Source organism: Lepidochelys olivacea (genome assembly GCF_965140295.1).
Source record: "Lepidochelys olivacea isolate rLepOli2 genome assembly, chromosome: 17".
Taxonomy (NCBI): Eukaryota; Metazoa; Chordata; order Testudines; family Cheloniidae; genus Lepidochelys; species Lepidochelys olivacea.
In genome coordinates, this window is record NC_140427.1 from 16,894,854 (window position 1) to 16,913,339 (window position 18,486).

Genomic DNA, 18,486 nt, shown 5'->3' on the forward strand with positions numbered 1-18,486 from the left:
AAACAAATAAAAGCATGAGATGGGCCGATTTGAGACAATGAGACAGATTTCACAGGTCAGAGATCTGTAGGGGTTGGAGGCTGATTCAAACCATGCCATCAATCATATGCTGAGTATGCATGCTGTATATTGACAATATTGAGACAGCACTGCAGGGAAAATGCACTAATTTGATCTCAGCATCTCCAGAATGGAGCAGAGGCCAAAATCAGCTCGGGAATCCAATCAACGTTTCATCCCTGTGTACTCTGAATTCTTAGCATACTAATAAGAACACATGGACAGTGGGAGCCATTAAAAGTGAGATACTTCCCACTCACAGCAATTACATTTACCATAGTCTTCCTCTAGCTCTGTGCGAGGTAGGACATTCCAGAATAAGTTTCCCTGTGCTGCTGTGTGTGCGCATGTCCTCCAGACACTCTATATACTGCTAAGGGACTATGGGATAGCTGAACAGATTTTCCCACAATACACTGCTACAAAACATTGTTAGGAAGCACAGTCAGCGTGGCCGCACACACACAATTGACATGTAGTTACGCTGAGAAACAGGCTTCTGTACAGACCTCTCTCAAACTGTTCACTGTCACAGGGTCCAATGGTTGTCACGATCAGGGTCCTGAATGCACAGCTTTCCCAACAAATTCATGACTCACTGAGCTTCTAACAATACTGTCTACAGGGAAGGATCAAATACTAACAGCTCCATCCCTCTTGATCACTTCAGAAACTGGGTTCTTCCAGAAAATAGTTTCCAGGCTCCCAGCAAAGGATATCCTGAAAGTAGACTCTGTGTACCTTAGCTACCATGAATAATTGCTTCTGTGGGAATTGCTGGGAAATCCACTCCTCTTGGAAACAGAAGAGCAGATAAAAATAGCTAGAGAATCAATGCAATAGCATATTAACATACCAGTGCACTGGGAGAAACTGTGCTAGGCAAAAGGTATCCAAAGTCAAGTGGGTAAAAGGATGAGCTACAAGCTAGCACCACCTCTTACAGGAACATAAGATTTACTCGAAATTGGAGCAGACCAACAGTTCATCAACTCCAGGATCCTGCATTAGTGGGTATCTGATACTTTAAAGGTAGACAACACCCCCAAGCCAATTGTGCAATGCTATACAAGGGGGGGAAAGATTCCTTCCAGCCCCCAGTTTACAGTTTGTTTACCATTTTTTGTAGCATGTCATGATTGCTCAAGAAAAATTACCCATCAATAAAATCAAGGCTTAAAGAATCAACTCAAATAATATAACCATCCACTACCAGCCAGAAGGCTCAGAGATAAGAGATTGTGCACAAAACAACATAAACAGTAGCAAAAGCCTATAAAGCACTACCCTGACAGCATTTAGATTTTCTGAAGAGCCTTTTATAGAAGCAAGATGGAGGATAAGGAGAGGTCATGACATTGATTAGTAAGAGCTGGTTACAGCCAACTAGCTGTCAAAAGGTGGCTTTGCTCGTCATTGTTACTGGTGGGTTGAGACAGACAGGGACTATGCCTGCAGCCAACAGGACATTACCAGAGGGAGAAAGAAGGGGAGGAGGAGGAGGAGGATGTGTTTTCTGGTGGTGCTACCCCGCTCAGCATCACTCCTGTGCTGCTTGGTGAAGTAAAGGCTAAAAACATGGCTGCTGTTTACAGCATTTGTTTCCCACACTTGCATCAGTGAATTTCTAAGCTAGCCACTGAGCTAGGGTGACCAGAGGTCCCGATTTTATAGGGACAGTCCCGATTTTTGGGTGTTTTTCTTATATAGTCTCCTATTACGCCCATCCCGTCCCGATTTTTCACATTTGTTGTCTGGTCACCCTACACTGAGCTGGGATTTTTCTGCCCCGGAAGAGCCGCATGACAGGTTTTCCCTGATGGACGAGGAGGATTTAAAATATCTGCCCCATTGGGATAAATCTCCTTCTGCCAGAAATAGTGTGTGTGTTTGGGAGAGAACTAAACAGAGTTTAACATTTTGGTTTAGGTCCCAGTCAGATCCTAGAAGAGCAGAGGCAGCAAAGTGGTGGGCTAAGAGGATATAAACTGTAATTTTTTAAAATATTTTCAAACATCAAGAAGGTCTGAACAAAGTTTCAGTATGGTTCTGAAGTTACCAGAACCCATTCATTCACCTGTAGTCAGTGAGCCATCTCTATTTTGCCTAACTCCTCCCTAAACAAAAGGAAGCACTAGAAGTCCAAGATCACTTACTGAATTCAATGAGATTTGGATCAGACAATTTTTTATTTAGAATCAACTGAGATTTTTAAACAGTGAAAACATTTCTACCACCAATATGTTTTATTAAAGCTTCTAAAACACAACAAAAGCACAAAATTAAAGTTTGCAGTGTTTCTTTAACATAAAACCTTTGTACTGATTAGGTTTAGGAAGACAACATTTCATCAACATAGTAGATTCAATCAGCTGAATTAGCAAAAGGTTTACATGTATGTCTACTGAAATGTATGCAGAAGAGTAAGATTTCTGGAGGCTGTTTTGTGGTTGATAAAGTTGTAATTCCAAAAGCTCAAAACAAACACACAGACCCCTCTTTTGCTACTGTAAAGTAATAAGCTCCCTTGTCAGGCAACAGAAGTTTCCTTCCCTTAGGATTTCTCTCTCTCCATTTGATTTAACTTGGTCTGATGATTTGAGAACTTTGCAGATTAACACAGTGGAGTAAGATAGCAAGTCATCCCTTCACAAACAGCCTCAACACACACAGAACGTGTCTCGTGGGTTTATCTGCCATTGCGCAATCTTGTTAGGGATAATCTTGTTAACTGAACCAACAGATTAGAATGGATTTGCATCCATTTTGGTCAATGCTGAATGAGAACAGAAGTCCCAGAAGTACAGAGTCTGGTCAACAACTTTGCAGCACTGAAACATTCTCAGAGACGTTTATACAGGATTGGTTTTGCTTTAGCACGACTGCTATACACTTAAATGAGATTGATTGCTGTTCTGGAAACAGTTGCTGACTGAGAAAGTTAAAGAAGGCCTCATTTGAAAAATATACCAGTTCTCTCCCTTCCTTTGTGCTCGATCTGTCTATCTTTCTAAGAGGAATTCAGGTCATACAATGTATGTCCCCATCCTGATGAGAGCGCTAATTCCACATAAAACCCAGAGAGAGCAGAAGGCAGTGTTTCATGAGTACCATGCGGTGGGATGAGCAGGAGGATGGAATTTTCATTCCCAGGTTTTGGGTTAGAGAGAGATGGCTGGAAAAAAAACACTAAACAGTCATGAAAATTGATTATTTTATCCCTCTCTCTCTAGCAGAAATATTTTCCCCCTGTATCTATGACACAGCACGCACATGGCTGTTGCGTTCACTGCAGCCCCAATGAAACAAGGCCAAAATAATCTGAAATAGCTAGTGATTTTGGGGGCTGAAACTGAGATGCCTGAAAAGGGCCTCACTGCCTGCAGTCTTAGATATAATCAGGCCCCTATTAGGTGTCTCAAGTTGGCCATCCAAACATTGAGGATCCAAAATCACTAGTCACTTCTGAACAGTCTTGGCTCAGGGCTCCATTGCAAGTGTCAGGAGTCAGACTTCAGAAAGAATGGTAATGTACAACAGCTCATTCTGGCCTTACAGGGTGCAGAGGGGATGTCACTCGGCTGTGAAGCCCCACGCTGCAAATTTTGGTCACACCAGCTGCAAGTCTCTTCTTAGCCAATGGGTATTTTAAAACCAGCCACTGCCACCCGGAAGCCTGCACTATCATTTGGTAGAAGATTATCCCTGAAGCCTGGTTTCCTATGGCAGAAACAGATGTCCATGTGCTATGCACCTCTGCCCACTCAGCAGTGTCATCATGGGTGTGTTACAGCAGCAGGGTGGAAAAAACCCAGCATGTAAGGAAGAAAAGGAACAGAAAGAAAATTGACTTCAGGGTCTAAAGGAGAAGGAGCCAATAGAAATGCCTTCTGTGCTCCTGACCAGGACTCTGGAACAAGTCAGTCCTGATGGTTTCAGGAGAATCCGTCCCAGGCTTTATACAGGAAATATTGCCTGTCAGATGAGGGTTTGATTAGATCTCTATAGCCCTCTAGGCCAAGCAGGGTACAGTCAAAGCTACTAGCTCTTAAGATCTGACCTTGTACTCCATATGCAGGCAAATTTCAAATGACTTCAATCAAAAGTATTCCTATCTGAGGAGTACAGAATTGGGATTCAAATACAGGCCAAATCGTGACCCTCTGGGCCAAACCCCAGATTTCCATAGGGGTCGGGGGGTCTGTTTTGTGTATGTAAAATCATCCCCCCTCCTGGAGGCTTCTCTGTGACTGCAACAACAGCCTCCAGGCGGCTTCATGGCACCAGCTAGACCAGTGAATGTGAGTAGCACAGATTTGTTTGCAAGACCTCCACCTCGACTGAGAAGGAATACAGGCAGCAGGCAGGGAAAGAAGCTGCTGAGACACATACCACTCTGGAGTCAGGATCCCCCATCAGCCCAGCTGCACCAGCCTGAAGGTCACTGGCAGGATCTGGTCTGATATTAACTGAAGGTGCCCACAGACCTTGGACACAGCATGGCTCAGTTGGGCTTTTAGTTAATACACCCAAAGATTTTTGCTATCTGTATTTAATTTGGTGAGGGTCAAAATAGCTGGTTTTTATTTAACAGCAACATTTCCCTACAGCAGGGAAGGGAGAGGAAGGGGACTGTTAACTTGTATTGCAGACTAGAGCCTATAAAAGAGCACCCACTGCCCTGCTCATTGAAGGGTGGCAGGGAAAGAATTTCAGATGGAGATTTACTGCTTGGGACACTCCACTCCGGCTCCAATATAGCACATTTCCCCAATTCAGAACAACAGGGAAACCCCTTGTCTGCTCCTATGGCACATGCCCGCCCTCTCTCCCACCTCCGGCACTGCTGCCTTGCTTTTGATTTTTACCCCTTGTATTGATTTGCAGAAGGGCAGGCTGTGCTCAGATTGAGCTCAGCATTAATCAGTTCAAACCTAGGTGCAGGAGCGCTGCAGGCAGAAAGTCCAACTGGAGCATGAGGTCAGGGTTTTGGCGATGGCAAGTTGTGGTAACTTCCCATCTGTGGGAGGTGCAGAGCAACCAGAGGCCAAAACTGCCCAAAGTGTAAATTGCAATGGCTGGGGACAAAGCATGGCCCAGAAAACCACTTAAGCAGGGACTATTTAGAAAAGCTGGACGTACACAAGTCCATGGGGCCGGACGAGTTGCATCCGAGAGTGCTGAAGGAATTGGCGGCTGTGATTGCAGAGCCATTGGCCATTATCTTTGAAAACTCGTGGCGAACCGGGGAAGTCCTGGATGACTGGAAAAAGGCTAATGTAGTGCCAATCTTTAAAAAAGGGAAGAAGGAGGATCCTGGGAACTACAGGCCAGTCAGCCTCACCTCAGTCCCTGGAAAAATCATGGAGCAGGTCCTCAAAGAATCAATCCTGAAGCACTTGCATGAGAGGAAAGTGATCAGGAACAGCCAGCATGGATTCACCAAGGGAAGGTCATGCCTGACTAATCTAATCGCCTTTTATGATGAGATTACTGGTTCTGTGGATGAAGGGAAAGCGGTGGATGTATTGTTTCTTGACTTTAGCAAAGCTTTTGACACGGTCTCCCACAGTATTCTTGTCAGCAAGTTAAGGAAGTATGGGCTGGATGAATGCACTATAAGGTGGGTAGAAAGCTGGCTAGATTGTCGGGCTCAACGGGTAGTGATCAATGGCTCCATGTCTAGTTGGCAGCCGGTATCAAGTGGAGTGCCCCAAGGGTCGGTCCTGGGGCTGGTTTTGTTCAATATCTTCATAAATGATCTGGAGGATGGTGTGGATTGCACTCTCAGCAAATTTGCGGATGATACTAAACTGGGAGGAGTGGTAGATACGCTGGAGGGGAGGGATAGGATACAGAGGGACCTAGACAAATTGGAGGATTGGGCCAAAAGAAATCTGATGAGGTTCAATAAGGATAAGTGCAGGGTCCTGCACTTAGGATGGAAGAACCCAATGCACCGCTACAGACTAGGGACCGAATGGCTAGGCAGCAGTTCTGCGGAAAAGGACCTAGGGGTGACAGTGGACGAGAAGCTGGATATGAGTCAGCAGTGTGCCCTTGTTGCCAAGAAGGCCAATGGCATTTTGGGATGTATATGTAGGGGCATAGCGAGCAGATCGAGGGACGTGATCGTTCCCCTCTATTCAACGTTGGTGAGGCCTCATCTGGAGTACTGTGTCCAGTTTTGGGCCCCATACTACAAGAAGGATGTGGATAAATTGTAGAGAGTCCAGCGAAGGGCAACAAAAATGATTAGGGGTCTAGAACACATGACTTATGAGGAGAGGCTGAGGGAGCTGGGATTGTTTAGCCTGCAGAAGAGAAAAATGAGGGGGGATTTGATAGCTGCTTTCAACTACCTGAAAGGGGGTTCCAAAGAGGATGGCTCTAGACTGTTCTCAATGGTAGCAGATGACAGAACAAGGAGTAATGGTCTCAAGTTGCAGTGGGGGAGGTTTAGATTGGATATTAGGAAAAACTTTTTCACTAAGAGGGTGGTGAAACACTGGAATGCGTTACCTAGGGAGGTGGTAGAATCTCCTTCCTAAGAGGTTTTTAAGGTCAGGCTTGACAAAGCCCTGGCTGGGATGATTTAACTGGGAATTGGTCCTGCTTCGAGCAGGGGGTTGGACTAGATGACCTTCTGGGGTCCCTTCCAACCTTGATATTCTATGATTCTAAGTACGGAACTGGGATGATTTCATTGCTTAAAGTTAAGCATGTCTGTGCTTCAAGAGCTCTGCTAGATCAGTGCATACTCCTATGGAGCCCTCTGGTAGAATTAAAGCTGCCCCAGAGGAAACCCCAAGAAGGCAGTAACAGAGCCTGTCTTCCCTGAAGGTCAAGTCCCCCAATTAAAATGTGTAGATCAGGAATTCTCAAACTTCATTGCACCGTGACCCCCTTCTGACAACAAAAATTACTACATGACCCCAGGAAGGGGGATTGAAACCTGAGCCCACTGGAGCCCCACCGCCCTGCACGGGGTGGGCCCAAGCCCCGCCACCTGGGATGGGGGTGGAGCCCAAACCCAAGGGCTTCAGCCCCAGGTCGGGGACAGTAACCTGAGCCCCACTCCCCAGGGCTGAAGCCTGTGGGCTTTGGCCCCGGGCGGTGTGGCTCAGGCTTTGGCTTCAGCCCCAGGGCTTGGGCTTTGGCTCTGGCCCCGAGCGGTGTAGCTTGGGCTTTTGCTTTAGCCCCAGGCAGCAAGGCTCGGGCTTTGGCTACAGCCCCAGAGCTCAGGCTTTGGCCCCACGCCCCAGCAAGTTTAAATACCGGCCCCAGCGACCCAATTAAAAGGGGGTTGTGACCCACTTTGGGCTCCCGACCCACAGTTTGAGAACTGCTGGGACTCTAGCTGGTTTAAGTTATAGGTCCCTATGTCAGCCAGAGTGAATCAGGTCTATCCCCTCGTTGTATCCCTAGCAATCACCACTGTGCTAACTCTTCCAGACCAGACGACCATAAGTGCCATTAAACCATCCCAGATGCTCAGTGGCACAGACCAGAGCTTGCCAGCAAAGATGGCACAAAGCAGCATCTCTCCTTCCCAGAATCATACCACGCCAATATCATTGGAACCTGGTGCACAGGAAAATGTGATGTTTCCTGATCCTAATTTTTATTTTTTTACCATAAACACCAAGTCGACATTTCCCTCTTTCCAATGAATCACTAGTTCCATTTCTTGCCCCAGTAACACATCCCAATTCCAGATCATGTCCTAGTTTGCACTAAGTTATTCCGCCTCAGAACAAAAATCAGCCCCAATACCTGCTTTCTGCAGTAAGCAGAAAACAGGAAAGAGAGAGCGAAAATACACCATAAAAACACAGTGTATTCCGAGTAAATCCTTTGCTACTTTTAGCTCACCAATAGCAGCAACTTCCTAACAACAACGTTACAATAGAAAGTACAAGAGCTTCTCATGCCATGGTTGCTAATGGAAACCTGCTAAAAGAAACATATTCTTATCCCAGGGCTTGAATTCAGGCTCTGGGTTTTAAAAAAATAAACTCACATGTAAATGCCTTTTCCCTACTGGGGGGGGGGAAGGCTTTTATTGTAATGGGCTCCTGGGAGGGTTCTGGCTGCACTTACAAAGCTGGAGAAATGCTGTGATGCTTGGACTTGTGCTTCAAAATATCCTGTCTGAACAACAGGGACACATTCCAGCAAACGGCTCCATGGCAGCCACTGCAGTGCAAAGCATGATGGAAAAGCTAGGCTTCAGTTGCTGTCCCACAATGCCCTCTCCCCCTACGTTCACCCAAAGCAGTTAGAGACTGCAATGCTCAGCCCCATGCAGGGTGGCCCTCATGGACACGGGAGAGGATGACACCGACAGTGGCAGATTCTCTGTTGTGGAGAAGGCTCCCACAGCGCCCCAATCAGAGCTCCTGTCACACCACCCATGCCTCTCTGCCGCTGTTTTACCCTGACGTGAGTGCTGCTGCCCCCCTGGTAACTGGTCTCCCGGTTACCATCCCCTGATTCTTTAGGGGGCTGTTTTACTGGCTGATGTGGGATGTGGCAGAGTACCTGCTCCCTATTTTGGGGGAAAGATACCCTGCTTACATTTTCATTATGTCACTGGCACCCAGACAGAACAGCGATGGACACAAGTACTTCCTACTCCCATCTGGCAGTGAGAGGAGCGAGATGCTAGGTTTTGCTGAAGCTACTGATCTAGTGGGGTTAGGTAGCCAGGAGCTGCTCTCATTATCTTTCCAGCACAGCCTGTATTTGGGGTGAGGTCCTGCTACTGTACCAGAACAGCCAGAACTGTGGGAGCGAGGGCTTTACTACATGTTCTGGGCACTGCGTGAGTAAGGACAGCAGGGTGAGTGAACAGGAAATGCTCCACTATGGGGTGAGATGCTTAGAACTTGCTCCAGCTCCTACTTTCACATTATCCAAAGGAGCACTGCTGTGTGAGTTTCAGAGTAACAGCCGTGTTAGTCTGTATTCGCAAAAAGAAAAGGAGGACTTGTGGCACCTTAGAGACTAACCAATTTATTTGACCATAAGCTTTCAAATAAATTGGTTAGTCTCTAAGGTGCCACAAGTCCTCCTTTCCTTTTTGCTGTGTGAGTGTTTCTCCTGCATGAAGGATAAGGAATGGCATTCGCAACATACTTTTCTACACATGCAAATGAAAATGTGCAGGGTTTGAAAGCAAATTCCTTCACACGGCTCTTGTGTAAAATTCTGACCTTTTCAATCAAAGACATGTACGTACATGTGCAGCAGAGAACTCTAACAGCTCCAGAAACAATAGGCTATTAAAAAAAATGAATCTATGAATATATTTTAAAACACAGATAACGTCTTTGCAAACTGTGACCAACTTTCTTCACTGAAGTTAATTCAAATCCCTGTGAACTTCTGAAGAGATAGCACAAGACCAGGAGTGACTCTCTTGCTTCTCATTCTTTAGGGGAAGGAAGACATTTGTCAAATTACATTGGAATTCAATGGGTGGTAGGGGGGCAATGTATTATTATACTCCACATTTGAACATAGCCATTATATGAACAACATACCCCCATATCTCAATGTCTGTACTTTGACCCGTTAGACTTTTACCCCCAATTGGGGAGATTGCAGATTATGTATTCCTTATGCCACCCGTTCCTAAACCGAATTTCGCACCCCTTGATAATCTGTACCTTATTCCTTGATAACCAGAAACTTCTATGCTTAAACTCTGTACCGTTTTCTTTTTACTTCAACACCTGGCAGCAAAGGCCTCAAGAGGATATTGGAAACCTCTGATCTTTATTCACCTCCCTCTTCTAAACTGGGCAGCGCATGGGCATGGGGTATAACTCTGAAAATCATGCCGTCAGCAGCTTTATGATAATTCGGTTCTTTAGGAATACAAATCACTGTGGAATGGGAACACACTTTGCTTAATACCCGGGATTCTGTCTCTCTTCTTTACAAGTGATTTTTTTTTAACTGCTAGTGAAAGATGCCAGGCTGACAAAGGGCTCCCTACACCCCCAGTTCATTGAGAGAAATCACACATAAATTTCCTCACGTTGGCCTTACCTGTAGGGGAGTACGTTCCAGGGATGAGAGGGGATTTCAGACTCCATTGCCCCGTTCAATGGCCTGCCTCTGTGGCCATCAAGCAGGAGAGTCAGTGCCCAGTGCAATTACAGTTTTTGTGATATGAATGCCTCCTGTCCATTAGGAACTGGACCAAGAACACGCTCATTTCACAGAAGCCATCTAGTCCAGTGATTAGCACCAATTGCTTCAGAGGAAGGTGCAAGAAACCCTGCAGTGGGCAGTTACGGGATAGCTTGCCTTCAGGGAGCTTCCTCCTAAAAAACACATTAGTTATAGGCTGGGTCATGCTCTGAAGCAAGAGGGTTTACATTACTTCCAAAAAACTCTTGTTTATTTTAATATTTACGGGAGGGATAGCTCAGTGGTTTGAGCATTGGCCTGCTAAACCCAGGGTTGTGAGTTCAATCCTTGAGGGGGCCATTTAGGGATCTGGAGCAAAACTTGGGGATTGGTCCTGCTTTGAGCAGGGGGTTGGACTAGATTACCTCCTGAGGTCCCTTCCAACCCTGATAGTCTATGATTCTATGTTCAGGCTTTTTTTTTTTTTTTTTTTTGCTGTTTTTTAAACACTCCTGCCACACTCTTAGCCTCGATGATATTGCTTGTGGCACTAAGTTCCACAGGCTAATCACTCATAGCATGAAAAAATGTTATCTCCTATGATCAGTTTTGTATTGGCCATCTTTCAGCTTCACTGAATGTCCCCTTGTTCTGGTATCATGAGAAAGGGTGAATAGAAACATCCGATCTACCTTCTCCAGACTCCTGGTCATTGTATGTGCCACCATCACATTCCCTCTTATTTCTGAAGGTGAAATCTACAGTATACTGCTCATCTCTGAAACTGCTGCTCCAGGGAAGGAAGCGATTGGGGTAAGAGAAGGGACATGGAGACAGAATGACAGTTTATACAGGAGTACGGGACTGGTGAGCTGAGCTAGACATGCTAGCCAAGAATGTCTTGAGTGCAAATGAACTTGGTGTCTAGTTTCATTATGAACCACCAATTCCTGTGCAAAGCTGACAAGAGACTGTCTGCGCTAGCATTTATCCCCACCCCAAATTTATTCTCACTTATTTTATTTCCCCAGCTGTTATAGTCTTCAAGTCACTCACGTGCACAGCTACAGAAACAGTTTATTTAGTCCTGACAGCATCTGACCAAACAGATATCTGCAAGGGCCAGGAAAGAGTTAAAACAGACACATTTACAATATGCCAGCTTCACTCAAGGAGGAGTGTGGATACAGCACACAGCAAATTAAATTCTCAGCTCAAAACATGAGCTGAACCTCTGGAATCTCTGTAGTGACTGTGGCTTTTCCCTTGTAATAAAATAACACTCACCGCATCTCTAGCTACACTCACAGCTGCTACTCTAAAAACTCTCTCACTTAGTTATTTCTAAGCCATCTACCACTGTGGTATCTAATCTCCAATATGTACGCTTTCCATACATTAACCAGTGAATCCTACACCCCAGGTAGGAGGGAAGTAAAGTTCAGGACCCAATCCTGCGCAGTACAAGGCTCCCATGGACTTCAACAGCAGAGAAGCACCTTCTGCATACTTTTCAGCATTAGGCCCTATATTACTGGACCATAACCGCAGAGGGGGTCATGGTTATAGCTGGGATTCAAATTTGGAAAGGTGTGGCCTGAGCACAGAACTAGAAGCCATAAACACTCAAGAGGGATAATCCCAATTTTAGAAGCAATTCCATCATTAGGTACAGTATATACGCTAATAGCCAAATGAATCTCTCCTCCTGCCTAGGCCTGTTGCCATGGGTTTGCCAATCTGTTTCCCCAAACAGCTAGCAACCTTTTGCTGTGTCTTTTGCACCATTAGCTACTACAAAGAAATGTTGGCTATAGTCTGTAATTTGCAGTTATGCATCAAGGGGGCTGCAGGACAAAGTGCTGCAAAAATGGCAAGCCCACAAATAAACACGTATGCTAACAAACAAGCTTCATCAGACAATGAAGAGGGATTACCAATCTTGTAAGGAAGCTTCTGTTTTACATTTGTAAATGGCTGGTGCTATTCCATAGAAATTATTCACGGGCGATATTTTCCTGGCAGCAGTTAGGAACTGCATTGCCTCATGCAGTTATAAAGCAATCTGTTCACATTGGCTGGTTGCCCTTTCAAAGGGGCAAATTCATTCAGGTGAGTTGTTAAACAGTGATGCATCCCTGGATTGAGATTAATTTGAACTAAAAACAAACAATCCCAATTAGAGAGAGACCTGGGATGGATCATTATTGATTTATAAGGGAACCATCCTGTTAACAGCCAAGTGGCATCACTGTGTGAACTGGAAACACCCCCAACCCTCAGTTTTTGGGAAATTCAACTGAAGAGCTTGAGCTGAACTTTGCAACTCAGGAGCATCTCTAGATACAAAACACGACCTCTAGACAAGATCAAGGCTATCAGCAATTCCAATTGCCATAGAGGGCTGCTATTCTCGTGATAAGTGTCCCCCATATTTAGGAGATCTATTCTGACTGTTATGCTCTATTTACAGAACTAGTGCTACCAAAATAAAAAAAGGCTGAGTGCAAACTACTGTAGAGTGTAAGGTTTGCAAACGCAACATATACTTGTGCATCATCAGTTACATTAATGTTAATTTATTCCTTTTTTTTTTTTTAAAAAGGTACCGGATGGCTCCAGGGATTGTTATTTGATTAAGGAGCCCATCACTTCCAGATTGCTTGTTTCAATCAGGCCTCAGTATGCAGTGGATAAAAGTAATGCCATCTGATGAGTGCTAAGTAGCTCATTTGAAATTAGTTTGTGCTTGAAGCCCAGTCCTTTCCATTCTTTAGGGGACAGGTGTTTGCAGGCATCCTAAGATCCCACCCAAGATAGCATCTTCCTTGGCAGTCTCTGCAGAGGCCAAGGACTGAATGGTCCAATGCATACTGAATTTGTGCAGGGAACTTGTCCTGCTGTTGCCAGCACTATATCTTTCCTGTGGTCAAAATGAGGGCCCTAGTCTTTTGGACGGTCAATCCAGCACTTTTCACCCACACAAAATTCACCAGATGCCACTGTGACATAAAAACAAACCAGAAAAACAGAAGTATCTTCAGCGTGTGAAGCGAGTGTTTTCTCAGCACGCATGTACGAGATGTACTCTATTATCCAACCCACTGTAAGCATAGTACATTAACGAGCTCATAGGTATATCTCACTGGGGAGCTTTTCGTGTGAATTCAGCATTTCATTGTGTAACATTCTGCTTTATCACCTCTAGGATCATATAAAATCCTCAGCAGGAGTGAGGGCAGATTTGGCCAATACATTTCCCAGGGAAACCCGTTTTCTCTCTCTCTCTGCTTCTGAGTCCTTCAATCCCAAAGTCAGCTCTTCCCCCACACAGTAAGTTTTACATAGCTTCAACACTTTTCCCTTCTTCAGCACCCTCCCCATCCAATGATTTCATAGCACTTTGCAAATCTGATGATTGTCATGTTGGCTGGCACCTAGGACTGAACTGTGGACCTCTAGAGCTAAAATCATGAGTTTAGAGCTTGAGCTAAAGAACCAGATTCTGTAGTAGGCGCTGTATCAGACTTATCCTCTGTGAATGGGGGACACCTAAACACATACTGGTTATATGTGCACATCAGTGGAGTTAGTCTCACTGTCCCTGGGATGCGTTGCAAAGCCAAGTTTTCAAAGCAGCTTTAACTTTGTGGTTAGTTTTGTGTGTCCAAACTCGAGCACCCCTCAGAAACAATGGATTTTGAATGCAAATGATATTTGCACATCAAGATTGGAAAATTAAGGAGCTACTGCTACAGTGGAGAGTTAGACCCAACATGCATGGGTCACTCTGAGGTTTTGGGCCTGGAAAAACAGAGGAGCCCAAATCTGTATGTGGACATCTTCAACAAGCAGTTTAAATTCAGCGGCCCTGAATGACATTTTTACTGTTTCCATCAGTTGGTTGAATAGGGTTTCCCATTAGAGGAGCACCAGTTTAACCAAACTTCAAATCGCATATACAAGGGTACAGATGTATTGAAACAACTCACACAATACATGGTTCCAAAGCAGCAAAGCCTCTATGTGCCTGCAGGACTCTAACCCAAACAAAGGAACCTGCATTTGTAGCTCCATACAACTTCATAGCCTCTTATCCCAGCGTTCTCACACATTGTGAACTCATGCCTGGGATGGACAAACCCATTTGGGGCGGATAATATACACTCCCCTTTCTCCCTGCCTACTGGCCCATTTTTAACTCACAACTGTTATGCTTTTCAGAAGCATTCACTTCCCATCCCTGCCAGAGCCAAGACATAGCCAGAAGCTGCTCACATGTGATTTCCAGTCCAGTCAGCGGACTCTAGTGGTTCAGATCAGCATCCAAACCAAACTGAAACTTCTGAGGTTTACCCATCACTGCAGCATTCCTAGTGACCATGGTTATATAAGAATGCAAAATAAATTTTGGGCCACATCCTTCTCTGGTCAGGGTGCTCTCTAAGAAGAAATAGTGGAACACTGATGAGGGTTTTCTCTGCTCTGCAATTCTTGTTGGCAAGGCAGAACTTCATGCAATGGGCGTATAGTGGACCACACACTGCTGATCCTTGAGAAAGAAACAGAATCACCCCCACTACATCCCATTAGATAAACTGCAAAATGCAGCGTGTGTGTCAGCCAGCTGGGGAGCTGGCAATAACCAATCGCCAGCAAGTCACACTTCTTGGGGGAGTCTCTGCTGGCACAGAAGTGGGTCTGCCTACATAGCATTAAGGGTTGCCTGCACTGGGGAGCTGCCCCAGTTCCAGTAGCAATGGCCAGACACCGAACTAGCTGCATCAGGTCAAATCGCAAGGACAGAAAGGTAAAAAAGGGATTTGCACCATTGCAGCTCAATCCAATTTCAAGCACTGCGGCCAACTGCAGCTTGTAGCAAGTCATCCTGTCTGCACTCTAGGGATTTGCATGCCACAAGCAACTGCACCAGTGGCTGAAATCCCCAAGGTTCGCAAGGTCACAGCTGGAGTCTTGGAGCTTAACAGGAATGGAGAAAAGAAAAGAGGCTCCCTGTACTCTCTCATGTATTAGAAACGCTGCTCAGCAGAGAGCAGGGTCCAGCACTTAGCTTTCTGCAATCTCTCTCACACCCCAGCGACACACTTCAGCCAGCAGGGCTACTCCACTTCACACTGGGTCTACCACTTATCCTGGGGAGCCCAGCATTTTGACAGCTCAGTGACAGTGATTAACGAAACCAACAGTCACAGAGCAGTAACCTTCCAGCAGAGGGGCTGTGTTCACCTTATGATGAAGGCAGAGAATAGCCCCACAGGCCACGGCTTCTTTACAGATTTCCTCTGCCTGGCCCCCACATGACTAAGCCAAACGAAACTGTATGGCTGGTCCCCTTATTTTGATTCTTAAAAATCACAACCATAGCAATACAGCAACAGATGGATGTTAAACTCTCCCGCATTGCTTCTGAGAAAACCCACCAGGGAGATGTCACTAATGACAGCACATTAGTGGGAGAAGGTGTCAGTAAAAAAACAACAGCTACCCTTTCAAAATGAAATGCAAAGCCACCTAACCAGATCTGCTGTGCAATTTTACTTGGAAGAGTGATCAGTCAATGAGGTGGCTATGTCTACCCAAGTACGTACATGGCCCCCATCATCATCACACTTTCCTTCACCCCACCCACCTAAAATCTGTTTTAAGGGCCTGATTTTTAAAGGGTCCTCAACTCAGCCACCAATTTTGAGCCTGCAATTTACCTGAGGAACAATTCTACAGGTGCAATTTATTCCATTTAGCTTTGCAGGTACAATCAGGGAGTTAAATGTCTAAATGCTGTAAACTACACCTGTAAAATTGGAAAGCCAGGCCCAAAATACTTGAATTAACAGAGCTCAGCTCAATCAGACTTAGATTTCTCTAATCCATCACATGTCATTCAGAAACTTAACAGAGGAAATTACTTTTTTTGTTCACTATGTTTTGCAAGGATGCCCTCTAACTTTCCCATCTTCCTCAGACAAGCACTTACTGTGACAATGGCCATGTCAAACAGATAGTGCCCATCTTTCTTTATTGGACTGAGTCAATGACATCTGATGCTACGGAGGGGTTTAGTATTGTTCATATCACTATCCAGGGCCAATAAACCTGCTGAGTAAAAAGGCATGAAGGTCCCAGCTAACTCCATCAATAGCTGTGATAAAACTGGACCATCTACGTCACAATGGTGGGAAGCTGCGGAAGAAGTGGGAATTGGGAAGGGGGAAGGAGAAAAGCAAGAACTTTCTTTGAGCACATTACACACGTGCACCCAGAAAAAAGGAAAATCTAAATAATTAAATGGGGACCCAAGTCTGCAATCTTCACTGTGAAGTCAACTTTAATAGGACTTTTGCTGTCCAAGGAAGGACTTCTGGATGGGCGCAGGGCACATCTCTACTGCAAAGAAAAGCCCATGGTGCCGAGCCTCAGAACCTGGGTTAATTGACTCTGGCTCACGGGGTTAACAATAGCACTGTAGACTCCCTGCTCCCCTGGAGTCTGGGTTCTAAGACCCTCCCCCTCGCTGGGTTTCACAGCCCAAGTTCCAGCAGTAGCAGGAATGTCTCCATTGCTATTTTTAGCCCCACAGCCCAAGCCCAAGCCCCGACCACAAGACTCTACACCACGGGTTTTTCTTTGCGGTGTAGACATTCCCTCACAGATCACTTACCAAATACAACTCATCATCTGTTATTACACTTAGAGACCCTGACTGAGATTGGAGCCCCAGAGTGCTAGGCACTGTACACACAGCCAGATTCTGCCCTTGTCTCAAAGAACTGACTATCGAAATAAACAAAGGGTTGGGGGTGGGGAGGGAGCCAGAGAGGGGAAGTGCCCTGTGCAAGGTCACACGGCAGGGCAGTGGGTGAGCTGGGAACAGAGCCCTTTTCTTCTGAGCCCAGTACTTTACCCTAACCATGCCGTCTGCTTCATGTAACTACAAACCTACTCTTTTCTAGCAGTATTTCATTATAGCCATCTTTTTAAACTGCACCTTTTATCTCGGCACAGATTGATGGAGAATTATTAATACAACTTCTGATTTGTCTCCAGCAAGTCTTTGCAGGATGATCAGATTAGTATTAGTGCGATCAGTGAAACATTGTTAAACTGCAAGAGAACAAATGTGAGCTGCCACAGTCCCGAGTAACCCTCAACTGAGACACGGAATGAGAAGGAAGAGATGAAATGGTATGTAAAGTAAATGCTGGCTGTGCAAGGAAATAAGTGTTGCATGAAAAGGTAAAGAGAGAAAAGATGGGAGGAAAGAAGTGATTAGGGAGGAAAGAAGCGATTACAGCAGGCTGAAAATTTTCATTCAAAGCACTTCATTTTTTTAATGAAAAATGGCTTCCCGCCCCCTCCCAAAAAACCCAAAAACCTGACATTTTCCATGCGAAGTATCCATTTCTGATTAAATGTTTCCGGTTTTCATAACCAAACTTTTTTTTGCTTTCATGTGCCAAAAATGGAAACATTTCAAATGGAAACCAAAACATTTTCCTGCTTTTGGCAACTAAAAACAGAAACAATTCTGCAACCTCCCCAAATTCAGTTTCCATCTGAAGTTTTTCAGTTCACGGCAACAAAAATGTTTTTGGTCCCTTGAAAACCTGAAAAATTTAAAAGAAATTTTTCAGCCAAAACAAAAACTTTTTCATTGAAAATTTTCAATAGAACAAAGAACATTTCGCAGCCAGATGCAGTCAGAGTACTAATGATGATACTATAAAGGAGAGGGACATTAGACATAACATATTATAATAATACCACCTAAGTCTTATTATAGCACTTTTCATCCACAGATCTCAAAGCACTTTACAAAGGAGGTCAATATCGTTATCCCCGTTTTACAAATGGGGAAACTGAGGCACAGAGCGGATAAGAGACTTATTTAAGGTCACCCAGCTGGCCAGTGGCTAAGCTGAGAATAAAACCCAGGTCCTCCTGAGTCCTAACCCAGTGTCCTGTCCACGACAACGCCCACTACTTGTGATTCTAACCATAAATGTAGACGCTGGGTGTTAAAACCCAGAACTGCTGATTCTATCAGGGTGTGAACCATCTCATGTAGCTTGTGAGCTTTTCTAAACTGCAGTTAACAAACCAACTGGCCGACCAGCACAGCCACCGGTCCTGTGGAGTATTAGTTCGTTATAATAACCCTTTTTACCCTCGTAGCTCATTTCCTGCGTCCAATCACTGCACATGAGTGATTACAAACCCAGCCACAATAACTCTAATGAAGGCAAGCAAGCAGGAGACACAGAG

At 45.0% G+C, this 18,486-nt stretch overlaps 1 protein-coding gene across 1 annotated transcript in view; it reads right to left on the bottom strand.

Annotated features, from left to right (window-relative positions):
* The window catches only part of SPNS2 (SPNS lysolipid transporter 2, sphingosine-1-phosphate), a 176,491-nt gene that overhangs the window by 93,654 nt on the left and 64,351 nt on the right, over positions 1–18,486 (bottom strand). The gene's annotated exons all lie outside the window — the stretch shown is intronic.